Consider the following 16,236-nt stretch of genomic DNA (forward strand, 5'->3'; position numbering starts at 1 on the left):
TCAGCTTGTTCCAGGGCTCAAAATACATCAAGAAATCTGCGTTTTTCTCAACACTGCTGAAATCTGTTCTTCTCAACATTCACTTCATTCCCAAATTCCACATGGCGGCAATATAGTTGACAACAGGTCCAGACCTAAATGCCTTCAGCTTCAATTTCAGTGAAAAGAGATCACTTCTTCTCCCTAAACAAATCCAACAAAATAGCTTGGCCTGATTCTCATAGGCACAGATTAACTCACATACCCATCTTGACCCAATCCCTGTGGACAGGAGGAGGGAGCACAATGCTTAATTTAACCTTGGGTCCTATGCCATGACTGAAGATGGAGGGAAGATAGTCCTGTTCGTATAACCAACGGTCAAGAAGTGGATAGCATACTTTTATTATCTCATGATTTTACGATATTAGAAGTTCAGGCACTGCATAAACATTAATTAGTTCTCTGCTCAAAGTCTCACCAGGCTGAAAGCAAAGTGTCAGTCAGCCAGGCCTGTGGTCTCACCTGAGACTCAGAGTCCTCTTCCAAGTTCACGTGGTTGTTGATAGAATTCACATCCTTTTGGCCATGTGACGGAAGCCCCTGTTTTTTTGCTGGCTTTTGGCAGGGACCTCTCTCAGCTCTTAGAGGCCATCCTGAGGTCCTTCACACTTGGCCCCAGCCTCACAATAAGACAGTGTTCTTTGTCCTAAAGTCAGCAAGTATGTCTCTCTTTTTTTAATGGCTTCACCTTTTTGTAAATGACTCATCAGATTAGATCTGGTAACCCAGATAATCTCCCTTTGATCAACTCAAAGTTGACTGATTGCCAATCTATTATAATTACCATTGTATCCCATTGGTTTTTGTTACACATAGAATGTATACAGGGGCAGAAGTTTTTGTGCCATCTTGGAATTCTGTCCAACCAAAGGACAATGGGAGTTTGGTTTACAAAAGGAGATTAAATATTGGGTAACCAGGAAAACAAAATCCTTCATTCCCTTAAAAACAAACAAACAAACAAACAAAAAACAACAGCAACAACAACAACAAAAGCTCTGGGATTGGCCCAGATTATCTCTAACATCACTTTCGATTCATGCTTAATTTTTTGAATCAAATATAGAATCTAAATATTTCCAATGCAGTTGGGGGAGTTAGCAGTAACTTTGTATGAAAGTCACTAGAAACAAAGAGCAAATTCTTTAAAAACGTCATCTTACTGAGTGTTTTATAAGCAATTTCTGCAATCCTCCCCCTTTGGGGGGCATCTCTTGCCTACCCCATTAATATTTTCTGACTTGCTGTTGACAGCTCATTTTTTACAAGACTGGAAGGACACAGTCTAATCTAAGACCCAAGGGGGTTGAAGGAGCCTTCCTGGAATATGGCCCTGACCCAGCAAGCGAGTCACCTTCTCCAAATTCTTCGAGCTTGAGCTATGGTTTATCTCTAGTCCCTTGTTTTTGGCAGTGGAGGAGGAGGATGTGGTCAGGATCGCAAAGGCATTACTCAGAGCCAATTTGGTTCAGAGGAAAGAACAAGGACTGAGATCTGTTTCTGCATGGCTCCATTTCTGTCTGCAAATGATTCCCAGAGGACTGCCTTCAGGAACTAAGCCTTAGTTAGGAGCTGACTGACCAGCAAGATTTGAACACAGATCTCACAGTCCTGGCCTTTCCCCATGAGTAAGCGGAAAAGAAGATGTGGGAGAGCAAACCACCTCTTCCTTGGGAGCAAAGTTCAGTGCAATGTCTCAGGTTCACTGGACCAAAGTTTCATAAGCGATGGAGCATCTACTCGAGTTGGAACAGCATCTATGTCCTCTGTATGCTGACTGCACACAGTGGAGGACCAGAGAAGGCCTCTGTCATGGAGGAGCTAACAACCAACTGGCTGAGATTCATGACTGTGTTTGGACAATTCCAGCAAAATGTAAAATATTATTGCAGAAGCAAATGCAAGGCATAGCCTTTAATAGGAACCAGGTAAAGGAACCAGGGAAGGATTTCTAAAGAAAGGTAGTGCCTGAGTTGAGCTTAAGGAATAGACAGGTGTTAGCTAGGTCAGAAAGGCACTCTGAGATGAGCAAAGCAGCACAAGAAAAGGGTCTGTTGTGTAAACATCCAAATGAATACAGAGAAAAATACAAGTAGGTTGATAGCATTGGGATATGAAGGTGGTTATGGCAGGAGAGAGGTGAACATGTGGAAAGAGCTGATATATACAAGTGAATGTGGGAAGGCCAGGAGAAGCAAGTCTGAGTCTTATGTGCCACATTAAGAGCTTGGTCTTTGTCTTTTGGATGATAGCGTATCCCTTCCAGGTTTTGAGCTGAGCTGATATTTGTTTGTTTTGAATTCTTCTGTCTGTGGTGTATGGAACACATTTTAACAGTACCCAATTGTGGATATAAAGCTCTTGGTTCTTGACTGTTGCGATGGTTCACATGAAAGATGGTGAACGTCTAAGCTACAGCATTGAGACTGGCGAAAAATAGGTTGGAGAGTATTTAGGGCGTAATATCTGCAAGATTGGTGATAGATCGGCTGTCATGTCTAATGGAGAAAACAGCATCAATAACAACACCCCACTGACTTGCTAAAACGTTTCCTTTCGTGTATGTGACTCAGAGTCAAGTTCCACCAACACTTACTGAGCACTTATTATATCTCCAGCCTGTTTTAAACCCTTAAGTATACATTATCAATGTTACTTCCCAACAGATAACTCTATGGGACAACAGATAAGATAATGGAACCTTGAAGAAAGAACCAGCTTGTTTAAGATTAGCTAATAGAAGAGATAGAAGTAGTTTGTATTTGTTTCATAGAATAGATGGACTTTACTTGATCCTAGACCGCTGAAATGAGGCTTGTATAAACTCAAAAGGTATGCTTAGATTTGTTCCAAAGAGAAGCATAGGGGCATTAAAATGGTAGCTCTTATACACCATTATCTTTGTGTCACCAACTTGATTGGTTAAGTTTAGAGGCCTCCAGACCATTGTTTTTCCACTTTATCAACACATGGACATTACCTAGGTAGCTTTAAAAAACACTGCTCCCTATGCTCCATTCCGAAAGACTCTGATTGAGTTGTTTGGGGGTACAGCCTAGACATCGGGATATTTAAGATCTGCAGGTTATTATCACTTATAGCCAAGCCTGAGACTCGTAAGCCATGCTGCAAAACACGCAGCAAACGATCTTCTGCATTGAACTCCGTTCCTGACCCTGTCTCCCTTCTTCTGTCTTAGACGCTCTGACTCACGTGAGCCTCCTTCCCAGCAGAGCCCTCTCCCCCGCTGCAGCCTCCCCACTGCTGGTGGTCCCATGCTCTCGGCCCAGATGGATCTGCTACCTAATTGCCTGCTTATTTGTCAAGTGGTTGTCCCCAGCAGATGTTCCCATGTGGGAATGTGAGGGCCAGCATCTGTACACAAACAGCTGATTGCGTCATGGTCTGCTTTTGATCTAGTCCTGATGGGGCACCTCCCAGGCCATGGATGATCCTCCAGAACTGACCTGAGCATGACTTTTCTGATCCCCTCTTTCCATCCCCACCCTTTCCATCCTTAGTGGCTTTAGAAGCTCTGCGTGTGCATTTTCGGATCTCTCTCCCTCCACCTTCTCCTTTCCTCCTCCAGTCCCTTCCTTCTTGCTCTTCTCCTCTTCCTCCTTCTTCCTTCTGCTATTGGTGTTTCTCTTTGAATAACAATACTCGGCAGGAACCTCAGTGTCTTCATGGTACCAGTATGCTAGCTGAGACCCAGAAGGGGAAAAGGAAATTGGTTAGGACTAGAATATAGCCATTCAGGGACAGAGTTGACTTTTAGTTCTTTTATCTTCTGCCTTCCTTCATTATCACATACTCATGACTATACTCAGACTCTCAGAAATATCCATGGGTTTGATGGCTGGTCCGAAAACCCCCTAGCTGTGTGACTTTCAACAAGTTACTTCACCTAAAGAGAGTGATCGTTTGCAAGACAGTGATCACGTATGACTCTCTGCATCATTTAAAATATATCATTAGTAACTTTTTAAAATACTGTGCATGAAGTACATAGTGCCATATATAAAGAGTCATTTAAAAGTATGAAAACATGATGGAAAATGGATAATGATGATGAAGTGCACTTGCATATCTATTAGATCCTTTCATGTTTTAATCCCTGTTACTGTTGCATGTTAGCAGAGTTCCCTTGGTCAAGTTAATTTATTTCTTTAAGTCTCCATTCCTTCATCTTAAAAATTAGGATGTAAGTAATGTTAACTTCACAGGGTTATAATATTTAGTGCTTATTACAACAGCCTGGCACCTAGTGAGCATTTGAGATAACTGTGAAAGTTAGAGATGATGAGAAGAAAGAAGGAAAAGGGAAAAGAAAAAGAAAAGGACCACAACATTTTCTGTCATTCAGAGAGAGCATGAGGAGTCAGAACACTTAATTTTTAATCTTAGCTCTGAAAACCAAATTGCTACGTGATTGCTGATAAACTCCTCTTTTTGTCTATGCTTCAAAGATCTGAGGAAGGGGAGATGGTCTTTGAGCATTCTTTCAGACTGTGATCTTCTGTGTCTTAGCAAAGTTCTCTGCTTACCCTTCACTTCTCTCATCAGCCAAGGGATGGGACATTCAGGGTCCTTCCGGCTTCATAAAATCATCTGCCTTTGATATAGCCTTCCTTGTCTTCCTAAACCTTTGTGGTGTGACATCATTCCCACTGCTCTGGAGTCTGTTCAGAAGGAGGCGGCCTCATCTTTTCCTGAGACCCCCTTCCTTACATGTGGGGAGAGGGACCCAGGAATCCAGCCTTGGAGATGAACCGCTGAATGTTTTCCGAGATAATCCATGAGCCCCTTTTGAGAAGGCAGGGCTGTCAAGTGGAAACACTGACAGCAGCCTTGGTTCCAGCCATGTAAATACTATTACTGCAAAAACATATATTTAGCATCTATGACATCAGCTTGATTTACCTTGATTAACGGAGCAATTTGCTGTACATTTTTCCAAATGCTGTAATCAATTAGAACTCAAAATAGATTAGAAAACCCTCTATGGTGTGGCCACCATCCAAAAAAACTAATCCATCATAAAATATATGTATGTATCCTTTTCCAGCCATGGCGTGGATAAAGATTTGTGTCCTAGAGGAACTCAGAGTGGTTCAGGTTTGTACAGTGGGGCATCAGGTACTTTTTCCTTCAGCCATTATTAAAGGCACATTGGGGGAAAGGATGTTTGTGGATGTTACTCCAGTTTTGTGCAGCTTCTCATCTCCCTACTTACTGATGCTTCCCTGCCTAACTTCACTATTTGTTTATAAACGACCCAAGTGGTGATAGACCTCCTGGAGCAACAGGATAGAGTCTGACTCTTTAGACTGGCATTGACAGCCCTTTAAAATAAGATTCTATATTACTCTTTCAAATTCTCCTCTTCCTGTGTCCCTATGCATGTACTTTATCCTCCTCAGAGCTACCTCTACCCCAAGCATATGCTATATTTCCTTACAACTCTGTGTTTCCACTTACAGTTCTCTCAGCTTATATTAGAATGAAGAATTAGTGTTTACTGAGTATTTACTGTAGATGAGACACCGGGTTAAATGTTCACCATATATTATTGCCTTGCAGTTCAGTTCAGCTCAGTTCAGTCACTCAGTCGTGTCCCATTCTTTGCAACCCCATGAATCGCAGCACGCCAGGCCTCCCTGTCTATCACCATCTCCTGGAGTTCACTCAGACTCATGTCCATCGAGTCGGTGATGCCATCCAGCCATCTCATCCTCTGTTGTCCCCTTTTCCTCCTGCCCCCCAATCCCTCCCAGCATCAGAGTCTTTTCCAATGAGTCAACTCTTCACATGAGGTGGCCAAAGTACTGGAGTTTCAGCTTTAGCATCATTCCTTCCGAAGAACACCCAGGGCTGATCTCCTTTAGAATGGACTGGTTGGATCTCCTTGCAGTCCAAGAGACTCTCAAGAGTCTTCTCCAACACCACAGTTCAAAAACAATTCTTTGGCGCTCAGCTTTCTTCACAGTCCAACTTTCACATCCAAACATGACCACTGGAAAAACCATAGCCTTGACTAGACGGACGTTTGTTGGCAAAGTAATGTCTCTGCTTTTGAATATGCTATCTAGGTTGGTCATAACTTTTCTTCCAAGGAGTAAGCATCTTTTAATTTCATGGCTGCAGTCACCATCTGCAGTGATTTTGGAGCCCCCCAAAATAAAGTCTGATACTGTTTCCACTGCCCCATCCATTTCCCATGAAGTGATGGGACCGGATGCCATGATCTTCATTTTCTGAATGTTGAGCTTTAAGCCAACTTTTTGACTCTCCTCTTTCACTTTCATCAAGAGGCTTTTTAGTTCCTCTTTCCTTTCTGCCATAAGGGTGGTGTCATCTGCATATCTGAGGTTACTGATATTTCTCCCAGCAATCTTGATTGCAGCTTGTGTCCTTAATCCTCTTAAATATCCCTTAAGACCCAAGAGTTAAAATATCAGCCTGAAGGTATACACAAGTAAGTGGTGATGCTAACATCCAGCCCAAGTCTAACACCAAAGCTCTCAGTCTTTCTGCCTCCCTCCTCCCTTACTATAGCATTCCTTCATCTTTCCCTGTTTGATTTCTTCTCTCTGCTCCCCCAGATCTCAAAGTACCTTTGTGTCTAGGAGGAAACTTATTTCTTAGAGTTTGGGACAGTTAAGTGTTAGGGGGTGACTGTAGAGCCCATTCACAGATGAAACTGATCCACGTGCAAGCTACTCATTCTGCTGTGGCTGTTAGCGTTGCTCCTGTAGGTGAAACATTCTCCTCGGTCTTCTGCATGGCACAGTGGGATGGAGTGTTAAGGAACAGACCTGATAAAGTGCTGGCTGATGAACGCATTAGGATTAAATTCTAGATCTTCTACTAACCACGTGTATAATTTTGGGTCTCACAGAATATACACTTCATGATTAATGAATAGAAATAATGTTTTATGTGTACACGCAACACATACATCTCCATCAATATCAATTAAACTGATACGAAGGTATGAAAGTACTTTATCAAGAGTGGTTTACTTGCTACCTGACATCAGGAACTTATGATCTAGGAGCTCATACTCTAAATTGCAGGTGAAACTACCCAAGAAGCTATAAAGCGGTGCACGCGTGCCTGCTAAGTGGCTCCGTCGTGTCTGACTCTTTGCGACCCTATGGACCGTAGCCCACCAGGCTGTTCTGTCCATGGGCTTCTCCAGGCAAGAATACTGGAGTGGGTTGCCATGCCCTCCTCCAGGGGAGCTTCCCCACCCAGGGACTGAACCCACATCTCTTACGTCTCCTGCATTGGGAGGCAGGTTCTCTACCACGAGTACTGTTTGGGAAGCCCCACAAAGCAGTAAGCTCTTGTTAGTTTTGAGTAAGAGTCAGAGGAGAACTGGCTGTAACATCACTGAGATGGCTGCCTGGTTCTTCATGACTTTCCCTGGGACTTCTCCAAATGTCTGAGCCATAAGCGGCCCTCAGAACACACATCCCTCATGGATAAATACTGCTGTCATTGCAGAAGCACCAGTCTGGGACGTGGGGGCCCTGGGCTCTGACCCCAGCGCTATGCCTCACAGACATGAGTAAGTCAACTCAGCCACTTGTGCCCTCAGTTGCTTTATCTTTGAAAAGAGAGTATTAAACCCCTGACTTCATGAGAGTGTTATGTGGAGCAAATAAAACTGTCCACATGGAAGTGACTTGTAAACTATAAAGAAATGTGTATGTACAAGGGGATGAGCAGAGCTAAGCTGTATTCTTAAAGGGACACACAGGCATGTGAGTGCTGTGCTTTGAGGCCCTCGAGGGAGTCCCATCCAAAAGTCTGCAATTTGAAGCCCGGTGGTTTATCCCAGTTTTTACAAATGACCATTCATCTTTTTGACCTGACACTAAGCAAATGAACCACATAATCCGCCCATGGACTGCTTAGCATACTCTTGGCAGAAAGGACATTAGAGACCAATGAATCCACCACCCTTCCCCTCTCCAGCACTCACCACTGTCATGATGAGGAGTGTGCCCTACAGAGGGCAGGAGCTCATCTTCCCTCCTTCCCTAGCATCTAGGACAGTTCCCCTCACCTATTATAAAATCATTAACTGTCTGTTGAATAAGCGAAAAACAACAACAAAAAAAAACAAATTAAATGATTTGTTCAAGGTGTCTTCAGTAACTGACATACCTAATCCATGATAAGTGCTGATTCGTTTGCTTATCAAAAGAGTGGATGGATAGTCATCCAGCCAACTGATAGTAGCTTTGGGCCTCAGATCTCATACCTTGCAATTCATTTCCCAAGACATCACAGGATGGTGTTCAACCTGGCTTGCATTTGTTGCTAATTGATTTAAGCTTGTGCATTTTGCCTCTATGTCCGCAATTCCAAATCATTAGAAGAAGCAAAGGGCCGTGGCTTCTCCTACCATTTTTCTCGGGGTACAGGGCTTGAAATTGGTTATCCAGTAGGTAATCAATAAACACATCTTGATCCTCTAAACCTGGACAAATTAAAGGAGCTATTTAGAGTGTGACTTCTGAGGAAGAGGCCGGGTAGGAAGTGCTTTGTGTGGTCTGATAATGTATTTATCTGTGGGACTAACTGTTTATCTAAGCCTCCAGCAGGTCCCTGGCTTCATTCTGGTGTCTGTGTGCGTTTGCGTTGCCTTCTGTGGTCACAGCAGCCCCATCCTTCTGGGGTCCAGCTGGGCTATGGAGTAATAAACAATTTTTATAAATTGGCTCTCTCCATGACAAGAAGTGGGAGCAACCCCAAAGCTTTAAAAAAAAATTTCTTCTCTGAGTCGTGAATACACCAGCAGCCAGCTAGTTCAAGTAGGGTTCAAGTAAGCACTCTAACTTCACGAGAGCTATTTATGGCCAACACAATAAAACCTCTCTACCCATTCAGGCGCTGGGCATTTGAGATGTAGTTGTTTTTCTTTCAGTCTGTTCTTTGACAGCATTCAACAACGTCGGGTTACTTTGACAACTTCAACAACCAATTCAGAGTAGGAGCAAGCCTCCCCTTTTGTTCCGTTAGTCTTTGCCTTTACCATTTGCTGCTACAAACCAGTGATCGTGCTTCATTCTGAACAGCTGGACTGAGGAAGTTCAAATCCACTCTTGAAAATATCTTCCTGGTTGCTTCTGAAAAGCCAAATCACTTTCCAAGGTTCATCACCTCTCATGGCTCATGACACTTCCTTCAGAAAGTACCCCATACAGTCCCCCAAAATCACTATCTTGACATGTTGAGTCGTGACTGGTAGGCATTCATTCACCCCCCAGTTTATTTTATGAGCACCAACTACAGCAACCTAACTCGAGAGAGAGAGTGAGGGGTAAAAGCAATGACCTGTGCCCTCCAGGAACTCATGTCCTGGCATGAAAACTAAGCCCAGAGTATCCATTTCAGTGGCACCAGTTAGACATTCCTGACTGCCACCAAAGAAGACACATCATGTTCTGGAAGCTCAGAGGCAAGGGCAAGGGTGGGTGGAAGGAAAGAGACAGAACTAGAAGGCTTTATGGAGCAGAAACCCAGCTGGACTGGAAGTGTGTACACACCACTGATCAGTTCTACATGAGGGAGGTGAGTGGGAAGATGACTCACTCAGAAGGAAAGCATGGTCTCCACCAGCTCCCTAGGCCTTCTTTTCCCCCCAAAGTCCCACAGCCCCAAGCGGCTGCCCTCCCCAGGCAACTCTTGGGAAAATAAGAGTAACCAAGATTGCCGTGTGCCAGGTATCATCTGAAGTACCTCACCCTCACTAGCTACTCATACGCGGGAGGTATTATCCTCATTTTTGTGGATGTGGAAACTGGAGCTGATATAAAGGATGAGTCATCTGTCCAGCATCACAGGGTTAGTCACTGAAGCAGCTGGGCTCCTTCCCAGTCATCCTCTCCTCCTTAACCCACCTTCTTACATACCACACTCACCACCTCCTTGGGCAGCCGGCTGAGCTGTTCCATGACAGAGAGGAGGTGGAGAGGAGGGAGTTTGGGAAGCACTTGGGGAGAGGTCCCTTGGGTCTCCCCCAGGCCATGCATCTTCTCTCTAGCTCTGCTTATAAGGAGAGAGCTCCTAGTCCCCACCGTCTGATCCCAAGATCAAAGGAGACTGCACACACTCACATTTGTCAAATGCTCATTCCAGGTGGCTCTGTGGTGTTTCACTTCACTGTCTCAGGTTATCCTGACCAGAAGCCTTTGGACCACTGACTCTTTCCTTCAATTTGTGAGTGAGAGCTTGCAAGCCTTGTGTAATATCAGGGTTTGCTCTATTTTCCCGCAGCAAGTCTCTGCCAGGGCCAAGAAGCGCCAGTAAGAAATTTCCCTCCTTTCCTTCGAAGTCCAGTTTGTTTTTACTCCTTTGCCCTGTGGATGATAACGTGTCCTAGAGCAGGTGGCATAACGATCCTGGTGAAAAGGGAGAATAAAAATGGCAGGGAGGAAGAAGAAAGAAAGGAAGACGCAGGTTGGGCAGGAGGAGGAGGAAGAGAAAAGGTGATCGGGATGTGCCTACGTCTGTGTCATTGACTTTGCAGGACTTCTAGAGATTGAGGACATCTCCCTAAGATAGGACCCAGATGTAGGCCTCCAGTTGACCTGTTCTGACTTGAATTTTGAACACGGACCATTGCATAAGAGTGGGTAAAGTTCTCAGTGTCGTGAGATGCCAAATTGGACGCAGGAGGAGAGGGCATGACTAAACGGGTAGCAACGGGGGTGCTTATGACATAGCCATTTGCTGAAATACCCTCAGCATGACTACATGGTCATCTTACCCCAAATGTCTCCCCCCTTTGTTTACTGAAATAAATGATGAATAAAAAGGTTTAGTCTTTTTTTTTTTTTCTATCAGCCTAGGGGATTTATTAGTCCAATATTAATTAACCTCACCTCAAGTCATGTTTTCATTGTGTTTGGGACATGTCTTCTGGGCTCAGGTTTCCTTGGAATGAAGTTTGCATCTCTGTAAGATCCTTTCCATCCCTCTTCTTTTCAGACAGCAAGCAGCTCAGAAACAAACAAAACAAAACAAAAAAATCTTGGATCTACAACACATTTCCCTGCCTCCTTCCTTCCTTTTCCTCTGCTCTCTAACCCCTCCCCTAGAGAACACAAGAGAAATAAAGTCATAATTAAGAAAAGGACCAAGAATAAATTCCATGCATTTAAGCAAAGTTCCATCTCTGAACCCAGGAGGATTGGTGCATAGCTGTGGTTGTGCGAGAGGAAGCACTCAGGGAACTCATGCTGGGCTTTCAACACAAATACAGCTCATAAGGAATAGTTTATCACTTAAACCATCTCTCTTCATTCTGCAGAGTAAAGGCAAGCCCTCAAAAAGGGCTCAGATACCACCACCACTGCCACTGGGATCTCCCATTTCTGGAGTCCCTCTGGCCCAAAGAGCTCAGAGCAATTCACAAACATCTATTGACGGAACCCTATGACCTATCCCCACCCCCAAGTGAATACTTGAATATCCAATTCTGCAGAGGGCAAAATGGTAACATGAAGAAGTTCACGGCTCTTGGCTGCCTGCCATGCACAGAAAACAGAGTAGTGGCTGGACTCCGAAAGAAAAGCATCACCAGGTGCACAGTGGATTATTCAAGCAAAGAGCGATGGGCTGGGAGTCAGGACACTGAGCTCTGATCCCAGCTCTGTCACACACGCCGTCACTGGTGGGGGGGGCCATGCCTAAGTCACCTCCCTGCTCTGGGCCTCAGTCTCCCCAACTAAGGCAAGTTTCAGCTAGAACACCTACCCGAAAGCCACTTCTCTGAGTATGTGGAGCTCTACATCCACGGAGCCAGAGCGCTAGGCAGTGTTTCTTATTATGCTGCTAAGTCACTTCAGTCGTGTCCGACTCTGTGTGACCCCATAGACGGCAGCCCGCTGGGCTCCCCCATCCCTGGGATTCTCCAGGCAAGAACACTGGAGTGGGTTGCCATTTCCTTCTCCAATGTGTGAAAGTAAAGTCGCTCAGTCGTGTCTGACTCTTCGCAACCCCATGGACTGCAGCCCACCAGGCTCCTCTGTCCATGGGATTTTCCAGGCAAGAGCACTGGAGTGGGGTGCCATTGCCTTCTCCGTTTCTTATCATGGTGATGCCCAAACCACACAACAATCATTCCTTCTGGAAGGACTCCTCCTTCCATAGTCCATCCTGCGTTCAGGACCTGGCCCCACCCATCCTCCTGCTGGCGCTGGTCCTTGGTCTGCTGCTGCCCATAGGAATTCTGCTGTCTTTTGTTGATCTTCTGTCCCTCAGTTGTGTCCGAGTCTTTGCCACTCCACAGACTGCAGCACGCCAGGCTTCCCTGTCCTTTACTACGATCTCCTGGAGTTTACTCAAACTCGTGTCCACTGAGTCGGTGATGCCATCCAACCATCCCATCCTCGGTCACCCCCCTTCTCCTCCTGCCTTCAGTCTTTCCCAGCAGCAAGGTCTTTTCCAAGGAGTTAGTTCTTCACATCAGGTGGCCAAAGTATTGGGGTTTTAGCCTCAGCATCAGTCCTTCCAATGAATACCCAGGGCTGATCTCCTTTAGGATGGGCTGGTTGGATCTCCTTGCAGCCCAAGGGCCTCTCAAGAGTCTTCTCCAGCACCACAGTGCAAAAGCATCAATTCTTCTGCTGTCTTTAGAACTCTTGATTACTTACTTCTCCACATAGAAGGAGATCAGTAAATATGTATTCAATTACCAGATTCTGTGTGTAACTTAATCTTTAATTTATCTGCCTTCATCTAACCAGAGACACAGTAAGGACCTTGAGCTAAGGGTAAAGAATGTGCTTGTTAAACCTTAAATGTCTCAAAAGATCTTAAAGCTTAAAGATCTATTAACAGGTGCCTTTCCCATCTGTATCTGGATTTTAAAACCCTGATGATACATGTGCAGGGAGGCAGTTTGTAATGTGTAGGTTCAATTCAGTGCAGTGTAATTCAATTTGGCAGTTAATTATTGATCAACTCCTCTTTGCCAAAAACTATACTAGCATATGGATTTACAAAGATTCCTAAGATTTAGTTCTTGGCTTGGGGATGTTCTGCTCCATGGCAGAATCAGGCAAGGAGAACAGCAACCGTGATTCACTGAGATGGGTTCAACAGCAGCGTGGACAAGACAAATGCAAGGTATGAGACGAATGAAACACAAAAGGGCTAGTTACAGCTCAGATTTCTGGTGAACTGGCTTTACCTTCGATTCCAAAGCACAAAAGTTGTGACATACAGATTTCAACGCTGATAAGATTTCACAGCATGAAGTTTCTTTGATGACTGTACACATGTGTGTGGGGAAGCAATTGCGTCTGTGGAAAACTTATATGAGACCCTCTTTTAAAGGATAACCAGCTGGCATGGGCGTAGTTTCCAAGCGAATGTGTTGATATCAAGGTGTAGACTGGCTTTCATGAAAAGCAGGTCATTTGAGATAAATCCCGTGGCATCACATACAGGAACGTTTCTCCTCCTCCGTGGTTTGGTTTCCTTACATATAAAGAGGGTCGTTAGAGGAGATAATTCCAACCATCTCTTCCAGTTCTGGTGCTCTGTATGTAGGACACAGACCTGTGTTCTCTGTTGGGCTGGGATCTGAGATGGAGGTTGGGAGGAGGAAGAAAAGGAAGGAAGGAAGGAGAATGGGCATCTCCCTCCAAGGACTCTGACCTTTGGGGAGAGGTGAAATTCAGAGATGATCAGAAGAGTAGGGGAATGGCAATAGAGGAGCTGTCCGTTATAAACGAATTTCTTAGGATGCCATACAAGTTTTTTTTATCTCATGCAGTGACATGAATATGATACTTGTAATTAGAAGACTCCGATTCGAGTTCTAGCATTTTAGCTGAATAGATTGGAGATTCTTAGGAACTGACTTACCCTGTTGAGCTCAATTTCTACTCTGTAAAATGGAATATTGGGTTGGCCATAAAGTTCATTTGGATTTTTCCCTAAGTTGGTACGGAAAAACCCAAAATAACTTTTTGGCCAACCCAGTAAATGCCCTCAGCCATGTTAATTCGGGTGTGTTAAATAAAATAATTGAGAGAGCTGTACTTTGTAAACTATACAAGACAATGCAGAGGTTGGGTTTTTTTTTGCTATGTTATTGTTATGATTATTATAATAAGGAAGTAACTCAGTGGCTAAGTCAAATCTGACTCTGCGACCCTGTGGACTGTAGCCCACCAGGCTCCCCTGTACGTAGAATTCTCCAGGCAAGACTACTGGAGTGGGTTGCTATTCCCTTCTCCAGGGGATCTTCCCCGCCCAGGGATCCAACCTGAATCTCTTGAATCGGCAGGCAGATTCTCTACCACCGAGCCGCAAGAGAAGCCCCATAATAAAGCAGTACATTGCCTTAAATGGATTGTGTTGTTATAGACGTTTGTAAAAGGCTAGTAGGGGGAAGAATTTGGGGTGAGGGAGTCATTTGTCCTTCTAGAAGAGCCTGCCCTATCCTCCTACCAGCTGTGAGCCTTCCTATATTCTCTGTGTCATTCCATAGCACAGTGAGCAAAAGCCACGAAGTGCTGGTGGGCTCTCATGGGCCCATCGATCTATACACTCCGAGAAAAAGCTGCTAATAATTCCCACTTTGCCCTGGAGCAGAGATACCACGTAGCACTGTGATGGCCCGTGGCCATTGACGGGCCTCCGCTAGTGAATTTTATAAAGGCCTGGTCCGCATTTTTAAGCAAGGCAACTAAGCCTCTAGAGTTCACTCTGAATATTTTTTAAAAAATCTTTACCAGTGTATGAGTCTCACAAGCTGGGATTTGTGTCGAGATTTAGATCTCTTGTTGCAGAAGGTAAATGTTTAAGTCACACCCAAGATGGAACCCAAAGTACACCAAAGCTAGCATATCAGCGCCATCTAGTGGGCATATGTAGCCAGTGCCCACACCAGGGGAGAAAAAGGTGAGCGAAGGAAAAGTGTACTCTCTCCGTTCAGAGGAGATTCTGCTGTGGTAACAGCCTCTACTGACTAAGGTAGGAGCCTTAGTATGTACCTCTGGGAGTCAGCGTGGGGCAACGTGTCCGTACCATGGCTGATGGCAACATGAGACATTAGACTAAGAACTCGATCTGGTCAGAAAGCAGACACTGTTTGCTTTCAAATTCTGTGCCTCTGAGCAGGTCACTGAAACTCTAACCCTCAATTTCTTAGTCTGCAAAATAGGAATAATAATATCTGATTTAGGAGGTTGATGATAAGCTGGTGTTATAGCATGATTCCCTGGTGGCTCAGAGGTTAAAGCATCTGCCTGTAATGCAGGAGACCTGGGTTCGATCCCTGGGTCGGGAAGATCCCCTGGAAAAGGAAATGACAACCCACTCCAGTATTCTTGCCTGGAGAATCCCATGGATGCAGGAGCCTGGTGGGCTACAGTCCACAGGGTCACAAAGAGTTGGACACGACTGAGCGACTTCACTTCACTTCTGTAGGCATTTGGACAAGAGTCTGATATAGAAAATAATAATCAATTTGGTATCTGCCGATCTGATGCTACTTCACGTTCCTTGTCATCTTAAATCTCAACACAATAGCCATCAATAACTTCAGCTTTCCAAATAAGAAACTGAAGTCCAATATGAGTCAGTGGCACGTCCAAGATCACACAGCCTAAATGTGGCAGAACTGGGGTTTGTAAACAAGCCTGATATGTTCTAAACTCCTGTTGATCCCACCATACCAGTTAGTAGACACACAAAGTTTGCTCTTCCTCCCCTGCCCTCCGATATGCACCATTTTTTCTTACAATGAATATTTAGTCACTGTCATGGACTTGACTTGGTGCACACATTTTTTTTTAAAAATTCAACTGACATGTAGATATCCTCAATTTCTGTGTGTAGATGGAGAAGCTGAAGTTCAGAGAGACTAACCAACGGAGCAGACATCAGCAGTGAGGGAGAGAGCTGGGATTCAGACTTTCTGATCACAGACCCACTGCTTTAATCCCCCTTCAGCTGATTCATTCACTTATCATACGTCTCTAATTGTCAAGGATGGTTCTGTTTATATTTATATCCCCCAAATCACTTGTTTATTTAAAGACATCTGCATTTATTAAGGTCCCTGGCTCATTTAACTGTGACCTGTTTTCCTGCCCACAGGGAAGTGAGCATTGACTTTCACGTACAAAGCCCCCTACAGCTCAGAGAACTGTGAGGTCA

Source organism: Ovis canadensis, chromosome 2 (genome assembly GCF_042477335.2).
Source record: "Ovis canadensis isolate MfBH-ARS-UI-01 breed Bighorn chromosome 2, ARS-UI_OviCan_v2, whole genome shotgun sequence".
Classification (NCBI taxonomy): Eukaryota; Metazoa; Chordata; class Mammalia; order Artiodactyla; family Bovidae; genus Ovis; species Ovis canadensis.